We start from the raw sequence: 23061 nt of genomic DNA, 5'->3' as shown, positions 1-23061 counted from the left end.
CAGTCTTAAATTTACCAGGGTAAACAGGTGTAGGCTTATATCAAACATATTGACATGTTTGAGAAAATAAAGTGGCCATATTTATTCACATTGCTATCCTCTTTTCAATACCCTGTCATAACTACATTTTAAAAAGACCAGCTCACTAAAGACATCTCTCTAAATTCCAAATAAATGTTTAAAGAACATCAAAAATGCAACAGAAGTGAACATGGATGATCAAGAGGGCATTTTTCAAAAGTATTTATGATCAACAGAAACAAATTTTACACTGAGATGTGTTTCTCATTAAAAAAAACTTCCAACCCATCAAACCAGAAGCACAATGGATTTCATTTCATGTTAGCATGAACTGAATTGTATTGGTTTATTGAAATGACATGAAGTTTTTCTTTTCCCTCTGATCAATGTGTAAATGTGTCAGTGTCACAGAAGTCCCCTAGCAGGAGGCAGTTAACAAGAGATGTCTGTATGTAGTGCATTTCAAATGAGAAGGTGTGAGCAACTTCACAATTGCAAAAGCAATTTCCTTTTAAAGACACCATTTGGTTCAGAAGCAAGTGCCTTATTATCCCATTAGAGTTTTCTTGAGCATGTACAAGTCTTGAGTTGGTAAAGACTGAAGCATGTAGATAGTCCTGGCTATTCTGAAGTTGTTCTAACTTAGCCTACGCAAGTACTCAATAAACTTAGACATTGCTACCAGGGTAAAGATGAAACATTGATTCACTTGCTATGGGAAATAAAGGCAAAACCACTCAGCATCATGTAGGATCATGTCCTGATTGCTGGATGTGAAGTAACCAGAAAACCATACATAGTCAAATCCAATTGCTTGAGCATAAATTTTAGGTTTAGAAACTATACAAATAAAGTAGTTCAGAAATAAGCAGTAGATGCACAACAAAATTCTTTTTACCACCTCATGTGTCATATTTTGATAAAAATCTCTTCAGCTTTTTGCACCTTGTTATCTTTTGTGGCCTGTGTCCATTCTGTATAAACACAACAAAACTAATTTGGCTGAAAGCCAAAGCTTTGGCAGGAGACAATGGGATCCTATTGGCCAAATATATTCTGATAGATGTGTTTACTTCACAGGTCCAGCTCAACTGTCTTGATGAGCTGGACGTGTGAAGTAAACATGATGAGCTTGAATCTTTTCCAGAAATCCCAGCTAAAGTTAATTTCAGTGAAATTTTTTCATTCTAACTCCAGTGAAATGATCAGAATTCAGTATTTACCCTGAAGAAAATGAGGAAATAGTTTTGAATATGTAAGAATTATCTACAGTTCTTTATGCTAGAACAAGTTTTTGTAGGTAGCTATAAAAAAATTGATAGTGATCATGGAAAAAGTAAACTTGCTCAAACATCACCTTATGTATCTCATCTAGTAATTATTAAATAATTTGTATTTTTGTCAGAAGGATTGTTTATATTGTCTTATTTTAACAACACCCATAGAGTTCCGGTATCCTAGTGGTATATGACAAGCCAAGTTACCAATACAAAAAAAAAAAAAAAAGCTATACAAAAAGAGTTTTTAGCAGAGGAAGTAATTATCAAGATAACCTTCTACCTCCTACAAACATAATTCACTTCAAGTAAGGAATCTGGATGGCTTGGCTGAAGATACAGTAGTGATGCACATAAATATCTGTGACATGGGAGATAAAATTATTTGAATGCCAGACAGCAGGTGGTGCAAGTTCTTGTTAGTTTTCTAACAGTTGAGAGATTGTTAACAATTTTTTATCAGTGTTGCAAAGTTATTTCATCATTCTCTTTGTTTTGCTAGGCAAAATAAAAATACAAAGCACAATATGTCCCCACTCTAACACCTCTACATTAGTAACAGATGAGAACTATGGGATTGATTTTCTGAATGCACAGGAAATCTTTGAAATGAAACAATATTTTTAGAGAACTCGTATAGATCTAAAGCCTGTGTGGCTGTCAGAAGCTGCTGAATAGAAAACCTAAGGAGTGCTCTGGGAAGGATGGTAAAAGGTTTGGGAGTGTCATGTGAAAGTAACCCTGGATTTAATCAATGTTAGTCTGGCCAGAAGAGAGCTCTAACAAGTGAGCAGCGGTAACGTTTGCCTGGAACGCTCCTGCTGAGTCTCTTGACTAACTGAAGCAACTTCTATTTTGTCCAACTGGATGTACTCAAAAATAGCTTTAAGGGAGAAAGGACACAGAGACAAATATTTTTTCAGCTAGGATCCTCATAAACAACCATCCCTGAGAGGAACCAAGATGAACACGGTCTACTTTATTTATAAATAGAATGAAGCACCAACTAGGAAAGAGACATAGTATGTGGGCTGGATTGGTGGAGCAGGTTGGGAATGTTTCTGCTTAACATGTCACACAATATAATACAGGGGGAGATGGAAATTTTACCTATTTGATTCTTTAATGTAAATTAATTTTTTTACTTGTCAAAATGTTATCAAAAACCCAGTGGAAAGAATGGACTATTATTTTTAAAGTAAACAAACAAGACAGCTTTGATTTGAAATGAAAACAAACAGCAGTGAAAGGATAAGCTTTCATCATTTTGGAGACCTTGGCATTCTTGCAGATATATTCATGAATTAATCATTGAAAAACTTAAACTCAAAAGATCATGCATTTTCCAATGCAAGTAGTCTCTAAAGAGTACTCAAAATGGTTATTAAATTATAATTCTTTAAACTCCTTGCATCAAGAATTTGTTTCACACACAGCTAACTGAAAGGATAGCATGATGCTAAAGTCCCTGTGATCTTACAAAACCAAAGAAAATTGTGAGCAGGCACTAGCAATATGTCACCATGTATAACAGTACTAAAATCTGTTAACAAAACTACCTTACACATAGTAAACAGCAGGAGTTTTGAAATGCCATGCAGCTTTTAAAATATTAGCACTAATTAGCCAAATCAAAAACAGAGATCAGAAAACACATTAGAAGTGTAGACAAGTCTACCTGTATTGCTGTGTCAAAATTACATTTCCAAACAACCAATTAGTAAAGACAACCTTTCAGCCCAAGGAGCCATATGTAAAGTGGGACGGCTTCATTACAGTGGCTCCCTAATTAAAATGTAAAGGCTGCTGATCATTGCATAATTAAACAACATGTCATGTGGTTTCATCTGGCAATTGGAAGCAGCTAGGCCTGAAATCATTAATGACTAAGATGTCGTCTAAATGAGTCCAGAGACTGTAGGACTACATTCTGTCAGAATGGAGAGCATCCTATGGTCATTATGGAGATAATATCCTCCAAAGGGACTGCTCAGTATGAAATGCTGAAGTTCTTTCTCTCAAAATGACTTTGACTTTTTATATCCAGTTTTCTTACTAATTAGCCCAAAAGAAAAAGGCTAGCAGGGCTAATTAACTTCCAGCTACAGTAATCTAAATATGAAACTGAAGAACCAAAGATTTTCCCTGTGGAAATTCTAAACATTTTTTATAAGTTAAAGCTCTGCTATTGAGAAAATATTTTTTAGGTAACCTTATGCCTTGATTGAGTATTCTTTATGTGGCTTCCCACTTTGCAGACTGCCCAAGGATCAAAAGCATTTGCAGAACCAGTTCTCTGTGTTCTGCATACCACAGACCATCCATTCAGCCTTCACAGATGATACACAGAAATACTAAAAACAAAACAGTGAATTTGTAGTTCTATTAATTTACTATTTTGGGGGTAGGAATTGTTTTGCAAAATAACAATGCCAGTCACAAGAAAAGCATGTATTATGAAAACACACACATTCCCCAGTCTATGCTTTAGGATATTCAAAGTGTAATGGATAAAGTAACATGAGTTCAAACTCCTTTGAAAAGCTCAAAAAACCAGCAGATGTGCTAAGTTTGTAACAGACATATCCAATCATCCTATCACTTTCACTCTGAGTACAGCTAGGGTCTGACTCAGGTTTGAAAGAATTCCTTAGGTCATTCCCCAAATCAATAGAGATTGCAGCCATTATTTAGCATGGAGCTAAATTCCAGACCAGTAAAGTAAATATGCACTAAATTTTAAACTGCAGAGTATAATTGGACATTATTTTTCTTCTTCATGCCATTCATTTTTATCACCACAATGTACTCTGAATTCTTTCTCTGGTAGGATCAGTCTGAGAGCTGGCTATAGTTCAGTGAAACCCTGGCAGACAAGGCTGTCCCTTCCCTGCTCTATACAACCATTCTTTCAATTTTGAATTTAGCAATCATGCCACCGCTAATTGTCCTACAAATAGATTTTTAAAATATTTTAAAAATAAATAAATATAAAATCATGATGAACACATGGATATGTTTCTTTTCTATGTAACACAAATAAAACAGAATTTGGTTCTGTATCATAGTTTTTTAAGGACAGAGAACTTTTTAACAAAGTATCTTGCTGACAGCACATTGAGTACAGAAAAATGTAGCAGCTGGAATGCTCTCAGCAAAACCTCAGATGTGTTCATAAGCAATAGAAGTTCTTTTATTGAGAAGACTTGTTGCTCAGGAAGCCAGAGTTGATTTCTGTTCTTTTTCACCAGAAAGAAAATACCTGAGACAAGTTTTTCTTAAACAAGATAAGCATCCTCTTAGATTCTTCACGCCAGATGTGTTAAATGGTTTCAGTTAGAAGACATGGTGTTTCACACCACCTAACACAATATTGAAAATAGAAGGCTAAAAAAACTGGTGGTGAAAATAGTACTAAAGTATAGGGATTCTAAAGAAATGGAGTACTGTTCTGCTAACACCATGATGTCTTCTGGAGTCTGAAAAAATCCCCAATATACAAACCTGTTGATGTTATTAGGGATGATAATTCTCAGTGCAGACTCAGTTTAATTTGCAATAGTCAGTAAATGAGGAATTTATGCCAATCAATACACTTCTGTATTTATACATATATTTCTACCATATGTTACATCATAGCTATGATATAGGAAACACTGGAACATACAGGCAGAACTGCAATAATGGGACTGACACTGAGACACTGACAGTCAAACTGGAAATGTTCACTCAAACTCTCGCAGTCTTTGAGGATATATCTGCAAATTTTTGGAAGTGTGAATGTTTTTGTCATGTTTTTATCTTCCTGTAAATATCAAGGCCCACAAAATTTAGCTTCAGATATGGGTACTTCCTGCAACTTCCTGTGGAATTAGGATCATGTGCTCATTTTACCACGGAAGTGGTCTTTCCCAAGGCCAGCTTTACCATATCTACTCATATTCCTCTGTCTCCCATTCCCAGTCCATCTACAGATCACTCAAATTGCTGCTTTTATTCACCTGAAGTGACTCCTTTTTATTGCCTGATCTTGCAACAAGTTGGGTGTTTTTGCAATCAGAGTCACCTCTACTGCCAGATTCTTGAATGCAGAGACATTGCTTTGGTAGGAGGGGCTGGACATCCCGGAGAATGACCGTGGTTTGACATGTAAAGCACTCAACACTAGCGTTTCATGAAATTAGCATCACTTAGAGCAGTCCGCTAAGGGCCACAAACACTGCTCTGGGACCACATGGGAGCCTTCTGCTGTGCCAGTACTGCCCAAATCATTTTGAGTTTTTAGCTAGTAAGATGAATCCTCATTTCAGTGCTCCAGCCAAATTTAATTACTTGGCTTACCCCCAGGCTGCAAACTGAGGCAGCTTCAAAATGAGGGTGGCTTATATTAACTATATTTTAATTACTGTCTTCTGCACCATAACAGTAATGGTGGTTCTCTTAATCAAGGGAAGTGAATTTCCCTTCACTCAGGTCAGTAATAAGTCCATTTTGGACTTTCACAAGGAGAAATTCCTGCTCATTTTTTTAAAAATATATATATATCTGCTTTCTTAAAAATTAAGAACATCCATGGAAATCAGGAATCATAGGTCTGTAAATATAAGATGCACCCAGATTTTCTACTATCTCCTGGCTGGTTACATTATAATTAGAGAATAAAAAGAGCTATTAATTCTTCTGGTCTGTAGAAATTCAAGCTTCTGTGCAGAGGACTACAGTTAAAAGCTGAAAATGGGCACTGCTCTAATTCTTTCATGTTTTATTTTCAAACTCATTTTCACATTTATTGAAATTCTTCAATGCGGCTCTGGAGCTTCCTATGACTTTTTTGACTCCAACTGAAGAGCCATAAGCATATCCCATACTTTAGCCAAATGAAGCCTATCAAACTAGAGGTCAAATTCATCCCAGCTATCTCAACAAGTAAAATAATTCCTAAATATCAATTTCAAGATCTTGCAGCTAGAAAGACAAATAAAACAGTGTCACGAAAGTACAGAAGGATTACAAGAATCTGTGAAGTCCAGAACCCTTTATACAGCACTGTTTGCTATAAAACATGACAACATCAGAGAATGTTGAGAGAGTGATTCTGCTGGTCACTCTTCAAACATTCCGGACTATAGAAGGCCAAACCATATTTTTCTGTGCTTAATTTAGTGCTCAGTGTTAAGCAAATAGCAGTTTAACTGAACCTTCAAACTTCCTTTTTTAGAAAGCAAAAAAAAAAATTTGAAAGAGGAAAATATTTGTTATTTCTGGCAGGATTTTTGAAGAAATATCTGCCCTCATTGCACCTCTTATACTGCTATGCAGCATTAGTACTATGTTTCTATCCCTATTTTAATGCTGTATGCTGGATTTAGGCTTGATCTTAAGGAATTACAGGTCAGATAGCATTGCCACTCAGAAATTGCTACTTCTAAGTACTACAATTTAATAAAATTTAAAGACAGAAAACTAATTAATCCCAAGTTTAAAATGTCAGCCAAAAATGAAAGAAGGTAAAGGAAGAAACATTGGAGCATTGATTACTTAAAAATTCAAAGTTGAATCCCCACAGAGATGGTGAAAGTCAGAGGGAAAGCATCATTTCACATCCTAAATAATGTTTTCGAATAAAGCAATTATCATGTAGGCATGTATTGAGAAGACTCCAGCTCTCCACTGGCTAAGAAAGTTCCTGAGTAGAAACCAGGTAAGATGCTTTGGAAGACTAAATTGTGAAAATGCCCACAAGTAGAGCAAAAGTCACCAGCATCATTTTTTTCATATTTTAGCCCTAGTTAAACTTCATTTTCTCCAACCCTGTATGCTAATTAAGTGGGGGGGGGGGGGGGGGGGTTGAGGCTTGTATATTAACTATCTAAGAATTAACTAATTTTTCCTCAGTTTCTTGGGTAATTTTGACCCTTTTTTTACTTTTTTTTTTTTTTTAATAAGGTCTTGGCATTAAAACAAGTACATTAAAGGAGTTGAAAAGACACAAAAGTCTTCTCATAATATGCAGGGCAAGGTCCTTTTATGGAGCTTGCTGATTATATAACTCCATGTATTTTCATATTCTAGGACTACAGTGGGAAAAAAGGCTCAAGCCCGTAATATCCTACACTTTCTGACAATCAGTAATACGACCCTGAGAACATGATTCAGAGTCCACAGAAATCAATAGCAGCTTTACTCCACTTGTAACATTTGTCTTGATGCTCTTCAGTTATTCATCTAATACAAGTGAATCAAAGAATACAAGACAAACTTTGCAAATTTTATTTAGAAAAGTTCTGCCTATACCCTTTTGCTATTTTCAAGCCACCTACCACCATATTCACCAAACCTGAAGCTGAAGAATCTTATCTTCAGCTGATTATTTCACTTTGAAAAAAGAGCTGACTGTTCCAAAAAGTCTTGCAGAGGTACATGGAGACTGTCAACTCTTCAAACAGAACCAATACAAGATTAAACCTAGACATTTTAAATATCATTATTATAAATGTGCACTAAATTCAGTTGCTAATTGGATTAGAGTTTCACTGACTACATTTAAACTACAATCCTGACTATGCAGTTAACCTAGATATGAGGAGGTTACCTAAAGTAAACCCATAAATTACTGTGCTTCTAATGATATATTCAGAGGTCTCTGCACAACACTCAGTAATAAAAAAATTTCTCATACGGAAAATAGCTGATGAACAATGACATCCACTGATACTGTAGCCTGCTATACTTCTTATTAGAAACCCCCTATTCTCTCCCACATTCATACCCCTGTAGTATCCTGTGGAGCATCTCCAGTGCATCTAAGAAAGGGTAAAAGCTTGGGGTTAATAATTCATTATCAATAGTCTACATTTTCATGCAGTGTGTATTTAGGTGATACTATGCTTAATATTAATTCAAAATGTCAGCTAAAAAAGAAAGAAAGAAAGAAAGAAAGAAAGAAAGAAAGAAAGAAAGAAAGAAAGAAAGAAAGAAAGAAAGAAAGAAAGAAAGAAAGAAAGAAAGAAAGAAAGAAAGAAAGAAAGAAAGAAAGAAAGAAAGAAAGAAAGAAAGAAAGAAAGAAAGAAAGAAAGAAAGAAAGAAAGAAAGAAAGAAGTCTTTCTGCCTTTATTTCAAGTGTGAACCTTGAAATAATTTATTCATGGTACCATAATAAACTGTCAGCTATCTTGACAACTAAAAATTAAGTGCACTGTACTCCTTGGAAATTCCCAGAAATATTTTTTTTTTTGTTACAAAAAGAATAGAGAGAAAAGACAACACATTGAAACCCACGGCCAGACTCCACATGCACTGAAACTTCATTCAGATGCCACTGCTTAGGATCTGTAGAGCCCTTAAGTCATAACAACCTATCAGAAAAAAATCACCTGAAGTGATCTCAGCATACCTAAAAATGTTCAACTGTCGTTTTGAAGCAGTAATTCAAGTATTTAAACTCAGGCAAAAAAAAACTCTTGATGGAAAATACAAGGGGGAAAAGCATGTAAGTGGAAGAGAAACTGCCTTAATTGGGTAGTTAGGAGTATTTGATAAGATTATAAAAAGGCAAAACTGTCAGAATGCTATTCTTCTACTGGCCATTGGCCAAAGCAGTGCAAATTTTAGAGGGAAGAATGAACCTCCACAATTATACAGCATCTCCCACACTAGATAATTTTGAAACAATTCTCAGCATTTCACTTTCATTTAAGTGAGAGCAAATTTTCACTTTCTTTATAGTTTCCCACTGAATTTCTTCATCATTTAAGTCATTGTCTATAAAAGGGAATATGCCCCAATGAAAAACCACTGAGAGCAGCTGCACCAACACATAGGTCTAGTGTGGACAAGCAAGTATCCTAATTGCACCAGAATTTATTCTTTTTTGAATCATTTCACTCTTGCAAAGTGCCTGTACCAGAAGCTGTATCAATTCAGGTACACCAATGACTCAGCTGCAACTGAAGCAAATGTCCACCCCAGAAAAGCTCTGGAATGATTAGAGGTAACAGGTCAGCAGCTGCTCCCTGCTGTGAAACTTTAATTCATCTTCAGCTACCAAAGTGCTTCTCTTCCCTACATGAGCCAAAACTTTCTCTCTCTCCAAACTTTAACCCTTGATTTTTAAAGGCTAACCATTCTTCTGACCTAAAAACCCTGCAGTAAGTAAGGAAAAACTCACCAGGAAAGGAAGATAGAATGAAGATCCCAATACTGTTGAGCACTGTTGGGTTTATTTTCAAAAAGAAAAATCTTGCATTACTTGATGTAAAACTTGAAGAGCTGTCAGAACTACTATCCATCCAGTGGAAAGAGATTTCTACTTAGTAAAATGGAGAGTCTCATGATAGACCCTCATTCCTGCTGCCTCTGACAAGTAAGGAAGCTTTTCTTTTCCCCATGCTGGTAGTGAACATTTCTAAGTATTCTAAGTATTCTGTCATTATAACTTCTATATAAAACAGCACAAAGGAACACACAAGAAGAATTAGGTTGTATATTCAGAGCTCAGAGCTACATTTCACTTGACCTTAGCCTTTAAGTGGCTACTGATAGATTGCAAATTTGTTGCTTTATATTCTATATATATTATATACAAAGATATAATATTATATATACACACTGTATATTATATATTGCATACATATTATAAAATAGTATAGTAATATATGCTATGTATTGCTATATTGTATATTTAAAATGTATTTATATTATATATATGTATGTATGTATTATATATATGTCTCTCCTGCAAAGTAGCCATTACGTGTCATGCAGTTTGCTCATTGCTGCCTCAAGTTTTTTTATTTGATCAAATGAGAAAGTATTTGCATTAAGAAAGCCGCTTTGAACTAATTTTTTATAGTACATACCATTTGTTACAATCCATTCTGAGAAAGAACAGGAAAAATGTAGGTCCAGCAATGCAAATGTAGGACTTAACACCTTCAGATCAGGATTTCTCTTTCCATTCCCTTCCCTTCTACTACCAGCATGACTTTCTCAATCAGCTTGGCAAAGACACATGGACAGCAGAGAAGTAGCAACAATGTTAGAATCATTTCTGTCAGGTCCACAGGGACAATTTCAAGCAGATGAAATCATAGAATCATAGTCTTTTAGTTTAGAAAAGATCTCTAAGACCAGTGAGTCAAACCATTAATCCAGCACTGCCGAGTCTGTAACTAACCCACGTCCCCAAGTGCCACGTCTTTTAGATACCTCTGGGGATGGCCTCCACCCCTTCACTTGGCAGCCGGTTCCAATGCCTGACAACCCTTTTGGTGAAGAAATCTTTCCTAATAGCCAGCCTAAACCTCTCCTGGAATAACTTGAGGCTGATTCCTCTTGCCTCATTACCTGTCAATTGAGAGAAGAGGCTGATCCCTAACTGTGCGCCCTCCATCCTCCTCTAAGGGAGTTGTGGGAAGTGAAAAGGTTCCCCTCCTGAGGCCCCTCTTCTCCAGGCTGAGCCCCCTGGCTTCCTCAGCCACTCCTCATATGACTGACCCTTCAGACTCTTCACCAGCTTTGCTGCCCTTCTCTGGACATGCTCCATCATCTCAGTGTCCTTCCTTTAGTGAGGGACCCAAAAGTGATCACAGGATTTGAGGTGTGGCCTCACGAGGGGCCAATAGAGGGGAAGAATCACTTCCCTGGTCCTGCTGAGCACACTATTGCTGATACAGGCCAGGTACCCTTGGCCTCCTTGGCCACCTGGGCACACCTGGCTCATGTTCAACTGTTGCCAACCAGCACCTCCAGGTCCTTTCCTGCCAGGCACTTTCCAGCCACTCTGCCCCAGCCTGGATCCCTGGATGGGGTTGTTGTGGCCCAAGTGCAAGACCCAGCACTTGGCCTTATTGAACCTCAGACCACTGGCCTTGGCCCATTGATCCAGCCTGTCCCACTGCAGAGCCTTCCTACCCTCCAGCAGACCAACACTGCTGCCCAACTTGGTGTCACCTGCAAGGAGACTGATGGTGCACTTGAACCCCTTGTCCAGATCATTGATACAGATATTAAACAGGACTGGTCCCAACACTGCAGTCAGTTTTTTACCCAGCAAACAGGGCACCTCTCCAAGCCATGAGCAGCCAGTATCTCCAGGACAATGCTGTGGGAAATTGTGTCAAATGCTTTGCTTAAGTCCAGGTAGACGACCCAGAGACTTATCCTCATCTACTAAGTGGGTCACCTTGTCACAGAAGGAGATCGAGTTACTCAAGCAGGAGCTGCCTTTCATAAACCCAGGGTGACTGGGCACAATTCCCTTGTGTCCTGCATGGGCCAGGTGATGGCACTCAGGATGATCTGCTTACAGCAGTCAGAAGAAATACCTGCCTTGGGAAGAGTCCTGGGATTTTATCCTATATTGTTTTATCATAACTGCACATTAAATATTAATAACTGCAAAAAGGACAGAGAAAAAGGCCTCTTGACTTACCCTGAGGATAGCAGCAAACTGGGGACTATGACATTTTACAGTGTATACCTCTTAACTGTATCACTTCCAGGGGTAGACTAACGCATTTAAGTGACGTATAGTATCCACACATTTTCTATCCCTCATTGGAGATCTTCAGCTTCCAGACTGGAATTTCCAAACCCAACAGTTCTGATAAATAACATCAGATATTCCAAATTCAGGGGGGAATAGTTGGTGCACAAAAAGAGATCCTTTTTAATAACTGATCAACCTCCAATTGATAGTTTATTATCATTAGCTGAAAAACACACTTTTGCCACAAGTGGAAGTTACCATCCCTTGATGCTCTAACCCTGTGAGGAGGATTAGCAATCTTAGAATTTGGTATCTATTGCAAATATTTGATACAGTGTGTTACAGTATGAATAACAGCTTAGTGCATTTTATTGGTTCACCAACGAGGAGCACATCCTTCAGCTCTCACACAGCTTCTGTGTTCTCAAATACAACAGCCCAGCTATTAAAAAATAAATTGCCTTTTTTTAATGTCATATGTGTGACATTTGAAAAAAAAAAATCATTTCCTTTCTTCTTTCCTTCTTCTGTGTCACTAGAATAATTTCTTCCTCCTCAGCTCACATTTAAACACATTCTACTCAACACAGCTGCAGTGTATGAAACTAGCATAAATGATGGTGTCTTCAATTCTTACTATTACATGTTCATTACCTAAAACAATTAAAACTTAAGGGAAATTACAAAGAATATCTGTGAAAGTCATGCTGCAGGAAGATTTTCAAAATTACTCTTCTAAGACTGTAAGGAGTGCAATTACTCAGACAATCCATCACTGTCTATTGTGTGTCATGAGATATGGCTGTTACTGTTGGATTCGGAGTATTCTGCACATCCCTTACCTGTAACGAGCCAGCAAGAGCTGAGCTCATCCACTGAGTGCTCCACTATTGTGAGCAAGCTCAGCCAAAAGACAACTTATATCAAACAAACTGAAGAAAATTCAAATACCAGCACATACTACAGACACTAGCTGTCTCTTCAGCTGTCAAACATTTAAATTCAGGAGCAGGATTGAAACTACCATCAAACTAACCCTTGGTGCTATGAAGACCAAATAAAGTGATCATGGGCAGTCCTGCCATGGAAATGATGCAATTAGACACATATTTTCTATATAAGCTTTCATGGGAAGAGTGTATAAATGGTTTCAGTTTCTTCATCTGTGTGGTTTAACTTCCTTTTTTCATTCAAAAATACTAAATCCAAAATGAAAAACCTATTTTAGAATCCTACCAAACATCAGTACTCTTCCAAGACAGCATTACATAACTTTTATTTCTATTCAAGTTTTTCTGCCCTTTAACTTGCACACACTCCATATATACTGAAAAATATTTTTATATGATTATTGCTACAATAAACACAGGTCCCAGTATCAAAATACAAAGCCTGAGATATGGGAGAGATTCAATTTTCTAGTCTTACCATGAGCCTGAATCATTCTACCTGAATAATCCTGAACCAAATCATTTATGAAATCAGCATATACCTCACACTCACCCAAAATATTTGATGAGTCACCACCTTCTCCACATGGACAAAAAGAGGAAGTACTCCCAGTACACAATTTTTTTTTTTTTTGCTTGAAGACCATGGAGAGTAGTAAACTTCCTATAAATTTGTTCTTCACTTATAAACCAAAGGGCAACTCAAACATTCAATGCAAATTAAAGAGCAATGTTTTTCAAAGAAAGAAAAAAGTTAAAAATCTTCACTTACAATTAAGAAAAATTATTAATAACATACACATTATAAGTCAAGGCAACAGAAGCAATTTATTTACATGCTGCTAGTTGTTTAATCATCTTTAAATTGCCTTTGAAAATTGAATTTTAAATGTTTTCCTGATCTCAGTTATTTTGCAAGTAAATATTATGCATATGAATAGCTTGCTTGCTTTGTTTCCACATTCATAAAGTTTCTATGCGTTTAGACATTCCAGGATGTATGTTTACTGGTTTGAAATCTATGCGAAGGAGCAAAGATTCTATGAGTTACAAAAATCAATAAATCAACCAAACAAAAAATGTTTGCACTGTTTAAAAAACATAATCAGAGGCTAAAGAACTAAGCTCAGACAATAAGTAAATTAGATTTATATCTTGCATGTAAAGATCACTGATATCTAAAGCTCACTTGTCTCAATTTATTTTAAGCAGAAGTGAGGGCAGTGGCACTCAAGAAGAGTCTAAAAATAATAAATTACATCTTATTGCACAAAGTCAAAGGTTAAACTTATTATTGCTCACCACAGGCCAACCTTAACCCCAGGATTAATGCCATAAACAAAACGAAAATTCAGTTTGCACACATAATGCACGAGGTTAATGTCTCTGAAGAATTACAAAAGGGAAATGATGCCCCCTACTGCTCCCAGAAAATGTTTCTGTATAAACACAATATTTTGGTTCAAAGTGAATTATAATGTAAAACCAATGAACATGTATTTTCAAACTAACTAGTACTCATTAGCATGACATATGCCAAGAACAATTTATTTCTTCTTTAGTCTTTAATTAAAATATATGAAGGGCCTTTCCTTGTAGAGGAAACTCTCAGGAACACAAACAGCTAGAGAGGATATAGAATCTAAGTTTCTCAGGAGTTACACATTTTGATGAAGAAAGCATAAAGATTCAATTCAATTTTTTGTCTTCATGCATTTCTGATTACATCAAGCTTCAAATAATTTTTATGTATCAGTGATATTTTGCAAACAGCAAAGTTGATAGGATGGTGTTTGATGTCTGGTAGCAACTTGACACAATTCATTAAAAGCTAATAAAGCCCATACCGTGCCTTGGGGTTGTGGAAGACCACAGCTCAATTCCTAACCCAGTTTTCTGGTTCTGGTATCACAGACGCTGTTGTAATGGATTTCTTGATGGGCAGGTAAAGCAACAAGGTTATTGTTTGAAACACTTTTCAGGGAAAGAGAGCTCAAATACTGAAGAGCTTTTACCAGTGTCTCATTTGTTCTGTTTTTAAGCCACAATAGACCCAATGACATCAATACTGTTAAGTCTTGATTTCCACTAGTGTAAGTGAAAAATAACCCCCAAATTCTTAAATATATTGGACACACTGAACTTCTCTATTTCAAAGTAAACTACATAAATATTATTGGGTACATTGTTGCCTTTGATCTGACCTTCAGCACCCTTGTGACTATTCCAAAATATATCTAATCTTAAAACTGCTATCACCTACCTTTGTTCAAGGCTTGTAGAGTAAAATGGCTGCAGTTCACAAGTTCGTATGCCACAAAAATAACCAAAATTAAATCAGTAAGCAAAGTTAATGAGCTGAAATGAACAGGTATGCTTTTTTTATTACTAAGTCCTATTTTATCACACTAAGTCCTGATGTTATTTAGACAATACTACTGTGACCTTGCATTGGTCATTTTCAGCTCAAAGCACAATGAAACACTGATGCAAGATGAACACTTTTACCTGATTCTTATGAGGATGCCTCTGCAGTAGAGCGTGAGAAATGAAAAATTTTGTCGTTCATTGTCAGAGCATGCAAAATTGAAATTGCAGCACCTGTATATTGGGAAACATTTGGTTAGAACCGTTTCTGCTCATTTATAGTAACTTTACAACTCAATCAGTAAGAGGAAAAAATGTTCATGATGGTTTACTATTTCAAAATGAACTGGACCCAAGACAGGCTCGGTGATGAGGTTTAGCAAAATACGAATTGTATTCAAACTTGTAAGATTGTATGTCATAAACATATGTATCATGTTTTTCCAAGATTCAAATAAGTTCAGAAATCAGGTTCCATCCCAGACTTTTCTTTTTCTTTTTATTGTTGATGCTTTCTAGCAGGAATTTTGGCCCTCACAGTACTGCCTGAGTAACACCAGTTCAAGTTTGCACCATGGCTACGGTCTTCTAATAAAAATATAAATAATAATACAAATCTCCATGGATTAACTGGATTTAGAAGTAGATTTAAATAAATATATAATGTTAGAGGGTCAAAGGAGATGATTTTAAACCAGTAAAGAGTAGGCATTGTCCAGGGAGGAAATTCAAATAATTGCATCTTATTTCCAAGGCAAAATTGCACTTAACTGTGCTAAAATACAGCTCAAATGCCATTGGGGATAGACCTGACATATATATTTCTACAGGCATGATAGAAGTGTGTTATTTAAGGGTTTAAGAGTCTGGAGAAGGCTGCAGACTGACAGAACAGCAGTATGAAAAAGTGGATAACATGACTGACAGAAGTTTGAAAAATTTTATCAGTCATATAAAGCAAATTACCTCCAACTTATTTTTCCTAGATATTGATGTAGGACTCTCCAATAAAATACTATTACTTATAGTGGAATAAGCTGAAATGGGACAGTATCATCCTGAAAACATTTTACTGTTTTTCTACCACTGTGAAACCCAGCACATAAAAGGAGGCATCCCATTTCTCTAAATATGCTTTCTTAATGTGAAAGGGTTGAAGCAATTTCCAGAGGTCTCTATCTAGAAAAAGCCTTCCACTGATATTTAATTGAACTGCCTTTGCTGTGAGACATGCAATAAAATACACTGGAATCAAATGTAAATGCATCATTGTGCTTTATGTAAAGAAAATCAGCTTAATTTGCTTTTTTTACCACTATATACACAAGCCTAGCATGCCTAGTTGTTGTAACTATTTTTTTTTAATTGTTGGAAATATTCCGATTTACATCAGCTGACTAATAATCCCACCATTTTTAGTAGAATTATATTAAGCCTTGTTCTCACAGGAAGCCTGTGAGTCCAATTTTTGACTGCAGTGCTTTCATATGCCCCTCAAGAGAGGATCAGTTACAGTGTAAATATATCAGAAACATCTTCACACACTTTGACAGTGTAGAAATCACTGTATGTACAGAAATTCTGGCCCAGCTTACTCTCCATACACAAAAGTTAAAAGAACTTGGTGTATTCAGAGAGAACTCTCATCTGTAATTGAAGAAAAAATATTGTTCTATAGAAGAAAATACAAACCAAGTATTACCATACTGTTTCAGGCATTAAAATAATGCTAAAATTTAGGACCAGATTCTGGAAAACCTTACTGAAGTAAATCAGCATTTAGTCTGCTCAGCAAACTGAAGTCAACAGGACCATACATTCAGGTGAATATTCATTTATCTTGGTCTTAACCTTATAATGTTAGATTTTGTGCAAATAATCTGCAAACTGACATAATTCAGACATAGATGTTTCTATATTTATCCTGCTTTGCACAAATATAAAAACAAAAAGCAAATCACCCACGGTAAGGTTTACTACAGGCTGCATCTTTTAAAAGCATTAAAAGCCATTGTCAGTACATTTTCACAGCTCACTGCATGCCTTTTACCTTTCAATTACTGGTGCGACTTCTCACCTACTCTGAAACCGAACTGAACCTCAGGAAAGACAGAAATCAGCTGTAAGGTCCCATTCTGTTAGCAGTCAGCTATCTAACAGGTACAGCACACGCAAGGACATTGCTCAGCAATTAACCATACCTAGTGCTTTACAGAAAAAAAAAAAAATATATATATATATATATATATATATATATATATACATATATATATAAATAAATAAAAAATTCCAGTAGTCAGAGTAGTAGCAAAATGTTTATGAAAATTTAAAAAAACTAAACACTTGGGTGCAAGAGTCATAAAACCTTAATGATGCTCAAGAGTCTCACTTTAAAAGAGTCTCACTATAAAAATTATTTGAAAGAGCATTATGAAATCCCTAGATTTTAGCAAGATTAGCAAGAATGCTGCTTTAATTTTTTGTAGTTGCAGAAACTTTGACAAAGTACTCTCTTTTAAACTAACTTAGAGTGGTACTTGAGTATTGCTCACTTTTTGCATTGCTCAGAGCCAGCTGCATAGTGCTGACACCTCTTCAGATTGGCATTTCTAAACTAATTCAGTAGTGTTCATCTCCTCTCACAATAAAGACTGTACTCTTAGGTTATCATTTGTTCTGTCAGTCATCCAAGTGAAGCTGCAATATTTAAATACACAGTAGTCACACAGCGTGGAACCTTTAAAATTACTGGTAATAATATAGCTAAATATTTACATTAGAAAAAAGCCCCACAAAACTGTCTCCTGGAACATTTCCCAGGCTAAATAACAGTCTTTGCCAATACACCTGCAGCTTTTTGTAACTAATTAAAAAACTTGAGCCAACACACTCAAAAAGCCTCAAAAAACCAAATGCAGAGACCATTACTTGAAAAAACCCTACCTATTCTCAACAATTGATGCATGTGTAATTGCAGTACTTTTGTCTTTTCTTCCTTTTATAAAGCCTCAATTATTTACAACAGGTTATTTTGAAAGGAAATTGGAATTAAGAGACGTAATTAATTCTAAAATTAAGGGATAGAATAAGTTTTGGTTATGGAAACTACTAATTACAGCACCTATACCTTGGATCATTTTCAAAAAGTTTGCCTCTTGATACGAAACTTGATGATCTATAGGTTCATTAAGATGGCAGCATTGCAACAAATTCTCCAAAAAGGAAACCTTCTTAATCACCTTCTTACTCTCCAGGGCTTCAAGCACACGTAAATGTCTGTCACACCATAACTATAACTGGGGACTTGAACAAGATGTAAAAGTTTGCCTCTATAAAGAATTTTTAATAATTCCATTTCAAACCATTTTGGCTTTTTTCCCTGTAGTTCTGTAAACAACAAAAACAACCAAAAAATTTAGTTTAAAAATATACTATCATTTCCTAGTGAGAATTTGGGGTTGGCTTATGTTTTAGGACTATATTACACACAAAACTCGAGGGCTCTAGTTACACTACTTCTATATATTTCCTTCTGAAATACATAGAATTTGAGGTATCACTCTTAGAATATGCTACTATTTGTGCTAAGACTGCAAATTAAAGTCTTTGCTATTCATATTAATGCAGGATACTTCCTATACCCTAGTATTTTAAGTCCACATTCTGCAATCAAACAAATATTTAAATTTATGCATGCAAATAACCTCACTGAAGACCATAATACTGAGGATCAGAGCACCATCTGTAAAGTGCATTCATAGACTCCATAGCTCATTTACCCAGTACGGGTGAGAAAGACAGTTTGGAAATTTGTTTTCCTCATTGTTTGTCGTGGTTTGACATGGAAGTGAATTTTTTCCAGGAAGTTGGGTCAAACCAATCAGTGGTCAGGTTTGGATATTGGCACCTGGAGTGACCACTGAAAGTATGGAGACGCCTCTGAGAACACAGGGGGTTAAAAGCAAGAACTCCCAGGGGAACTGTCTCTTTGGTTCTGGTCGTCAGAGAGTGCAGACTCTCCCCTGCCCAGGCACGGGCTTGTCCAGGTAGGCCGAGGGGCTGAGGGTCTGGAACCGAGCCAGCTCCTGGACGGAAGGGTGGAGAGAAGCGGAGATGCCTTTGTTCCCCCCCCCCCACAGAGGGAAGGTGACAGAGAGCCTGGCGGCGCCTGGAAATTTGCCGGCAGAGGAGAAGGAGAAAGAGGGGGGGATGGTACCCAGCGTGGGAGACGGAACGCTGGACCGAGATATCAGCCGTCCAGGGAGTCTGAACTTTTAACCCTTTCCAGGAAATGAGGGCTTTGTAAAATATTACTCCTCCTTGATTTGTAGTGGAAGAGAGATAGTCCGGGACCTGACATGTTAGAAGAAGAAATATTTAGGTGGGAGGAGATGATGAAGTAGCTTTTGGCTGGACTTTTCTTGTTAGCCATGGACTGAACCAAAATCTCCTGCAATAGAGACTGCATTTTAGGGGGATGCAGTGGTGACCCAAGGAGACCTGCTTCAGCTTCTAACAGCACAGGAATGGCAAGAATAGAAGAAAGCTGAGGAGGGAATGGTGATGCCCTCTGTCTTCTGGAAAGAAGATGATTTCTGTTCTTGGACCCTCGGCCCCAGGGGAAAATGGGGGGGACGGTAGTCCCAAGATGAGGAGCTGAACTGTTGTATCTTTGGGTCCGTGGCAAAGCATCCTTAAAGGAGCCCTGTGAGCAGTCTGTCCATGCACGGTGGTGAGAGCACTGTGACATGGAATGGAGAGTGTCACACTGGCAGATTTTCTCCAGGCAGTGCCATGTGTGACAGGGAAACACGGGAGGTGGCAACTGTGTTTCCTGGGGGGTCTGTGGTGCAAGAGAGACTTCTCTCTCCCTTGATAGCTTGAGTATTGATTATCTGAAGGGTGGTAATTTGATCAGGAATCCCGGGTGATGTTTCATGGTGGGTGTTTTAGGAATTGGGAGGAGGAGGGGTGTTTTAAAAGGTCTTCATCCTGGATTTAGTTTATGTGTTTTCTGTAGTAGTAGTAGTTTAATAAAGTTTTTTTTTTCCCTTTGTTATTAAGCTTGGGCCTGCTCTGCTCTGTTCCTGATAACATCTCACAGCATTTATTTGGGGAAGGTGCATTTTCATGGGGGCGCTGGCATTGCGCCAGTGTCAAACCATGACATTGTTTCAACCAGTACAGCTCCTGTTTCAAGTATGCAGCCCAAACCCAAACTACTCAGGAAGGCCCAGTTTCATAAAATCATTCACACACCAATTTTCAATTGCAAAAATTCTAATAAAGAGCAAGCAGGTGCACCAGGCAGCTGAAGCAAGCTATTGCGAAACATGAAAAAAAAACCCACACCTATTTACACATCACCATTACAGTATTTCCCCAACAGCAATGCAAATAATAAACTTGGCATCAACTCACATTCAGAAAATTTTCTAATATATCCTGCAGGTGTGCCAAGCAGAAAAGCAAGACCAGACACTGGGTGTGTCAAATTCCTTCCAGTGCTACTAGCAAAATATTGCACTTTTCAATCTCTAAAATAAACTTACAAGATACAACCAAAGATCCAGAAAAGTGACATTTTCCTGCAACTAAACAGAAACTGTAACTTTGGATATTTTACTGCAAAATAAATTCCTCCCATAGGAGGAAAACAAAATCATTCTTTCCCAACAAATCCACTTTGTAAGCAGCCTATTGTAAGATGTCAGAGAATTTCCAGTGTTGTCAACCTAGCTCACATTTAGGGTTTGTACACCTACATTTGTGCTTATGGCAAGAGGCTTGAAATTTCTCCTAAGTATGAGGAAGATTATATTTTCCACTTCAAAAGGGCTTTAGTTTGCCTTGAATCTTACAATATCAGGTACTCCCTAATCTCAGTAGGCTGGGTCACAGAGCCACAACTGCTCACACTCACAACGACCTCCCTGAGAGCAGCCTCAGACCACTATAATGCATTTGAATACAGATTTATCAGGAATATATCTAGAATTATACTTATACAATAAATTCAGCAGTGAAAACGTGTTTTATAACATACAGCATGGCAAAACAGGCAAGAAAATATTCACAGCACCAAGCGTTATCCACATCATTTAGAAGTCAGTAAGCCTTCTGTTATATGAGAGATTCCAAAAGACCGTGTTGATGTGGTAGAAATAAATTTTCTTTCAGCTTTTGAATGATATTTTGTGTCTCAAAATGCTGGTAATTTCATTTTTATTATGAAGTTCCTTGCTTATAATGTCGCTTGTAATAGCTAAAAGCAACATTGGCTGCAGTGTCTGCGTTTTAACAGTGGATGGCACCAATCAGCTCAGAAATTGCCTCCCTAAATGTTAGATTACATTCTTAAGTGTGAACCTTGTAGCATAATGCAAATGTGAAAGCAAAATGCAAATGTGTAAACAACAAAAACAGAAAAAAAAGTATTGTCTTCAGGAAAGTACTTCAGGGGAAGCATCTTTCTTGAATAAGACACTCCCTGTGAAAATCCTGTCCTGTGCAGAATGAGTGTTTGTGTGCAAATGCAGCCTGTGTACAGACATTTGATTTTTTTTTTTTAATTTTACCACTGTCCCAGACAAATATCTTATTTAGCTCAAATAATGACTTTAAATTCAGATTGGAAAGTGTATATAGCAATACCCAAACATAAGCTTTTAGCGAGATTTTCATATAGGCTAAGAACTGCAAACTGTCATTTGCTTTAAAAGTTCTAATAGGGATAAAAATGATATTTCATATTTCTGTATTAAGCCTTTCATGGTTTAACATACAATGTATCATATTCTATGATGGTTTAACACACAAGTAAATTAAAACAAAATATGCACATTTAAATGCACAACAATAAAATATTTGCTCTCCCTTTTAAGGCTGTATTTAATGAACAGCTGCTAAAATCTAATTTCACAGTGATGCTAAAGAGATGTCTGAAACAAGCAGGAATCAAATAGTTCCAAGGGGAACTTGGAAGATACGAACCTGTGTCTGGGATGGAACGAAAGGAGACATTTACTTTGTACAACAGCTGGTCCGTATTGTTAAGTCCAGGCACGCAAAAGTCAACAGCAGTCCCACAGATACTTTTTAAGTCCTAACCTTATCCTTCACGTCTCTTTAACAGCTTGGGGAGGGGGAGGGGGGGGTGGGGTGGAGAGCGAAGTAAAAGTGCGTCCTCTATATTTTCCGAGCTATCAGAGCTAAAGATTTGGGGATCGGAGCTACACTCGTGTCCCCTGACATCAGAAGGGATAAAGCTTGCATTTCTTTTTAAATGAAATCCAAGTAGGCAATACCTACTGGCTGGTGCCAAAAGTGTGTTTCACCAAGGTTTCCCCGCCAGGCGGGCGGGAGCCTCTGGGGCAGGGAGCGGCCCTTCCGTGGGGCTGCGCCGGCGATAAGGGCGATAAGCGCTGCGGGGAACACTCGCATTCTCCCGGGACACACAGACAGGGATGGGAGGAGCCGAGGGGCGGGGAACGACCGGGAGGCGGGGAGGGGAGGCCGCGCCTGGAGGGCTCTGTGCGGCTCGGGGCTCCTCAGCACCAGAGGCGGGAGCTGGTGGAGAATGCGGGGCCGGGGCTATGCAGCTCCTGGAGCGGGTCCTGCGGAGGGTGACAAAGCTGGTCAAGGGACTGGAGCATCTCTCTTACGAGGAAAGGCTGAGGAAGCTGGGCCTGTTCAGCCTCGGGAAGAGACGACTGAGAGGGGACCTCATTATGTGTATAGATATCTAAAGAGGGGGTGCCAAGAGGATGGACCAGGCTCTGCTCGGTGGTGCATAGGAAGTTCCACCTGAATATGAGGAAGAATTTCTTTCCTGTGCAGTGGCTGCGCACTGGAACAGGTTGCCCAGAAAGGCTGTGCGGTGTAGAGGTGCCCCAGGACGGCCTGGGCGCAATGCTGCGCCCCGCGCTCCGGGACGGCCCTGCCCGGGCAGGGCGGG

At 37.8% G+C, this 23061-nt stretch overlaps 1 long non-coding RNA gene across 1 annotated transcript in view; it reads right to left on the bottom strand.

Annotated features, from left to right (window-relative positions):
* Positions 1 to 23029, bottom strand: part of LOC128812957 (uncharacterized) — a 40467-nt gene extending 17438 nt beyond the window's left edge. The window contains exons 1-2 of the long non-coding RNA XR_008438882.1: positions 22098 to 23029; positions 15246 to 15338 (exon numbers count right to left, since the gene is read on the bottom strand). This is a non-coding gene — a long non-coding RNA (uncharacterized LOC128812957). The remainder of the gene's footprint in view (positions 1 to 15245; positions 15339 to 22097) is intronic.
* Positions 23030 to 23061: the final 32 nt, after the last annotated feature.

This window comes from Vidua macroura, chromosome 11 (genome assembly GCF_024509145.1).
Source record: "Vidua macroura isolate BioBank_ID:100142 chromosome 11, ASM2450914v1, whole genome shotgun sequence".
Classification (NCBI taxonomy): domain Eukaryota; kingdom Metazoa; phylum Chordata; class Aves; order Passeriformes; family Viduidae; genus Vidua; species Vidua macroura.
This window is presented reverse-complemented; position numbering and strand designations above follow the sequence as displayed.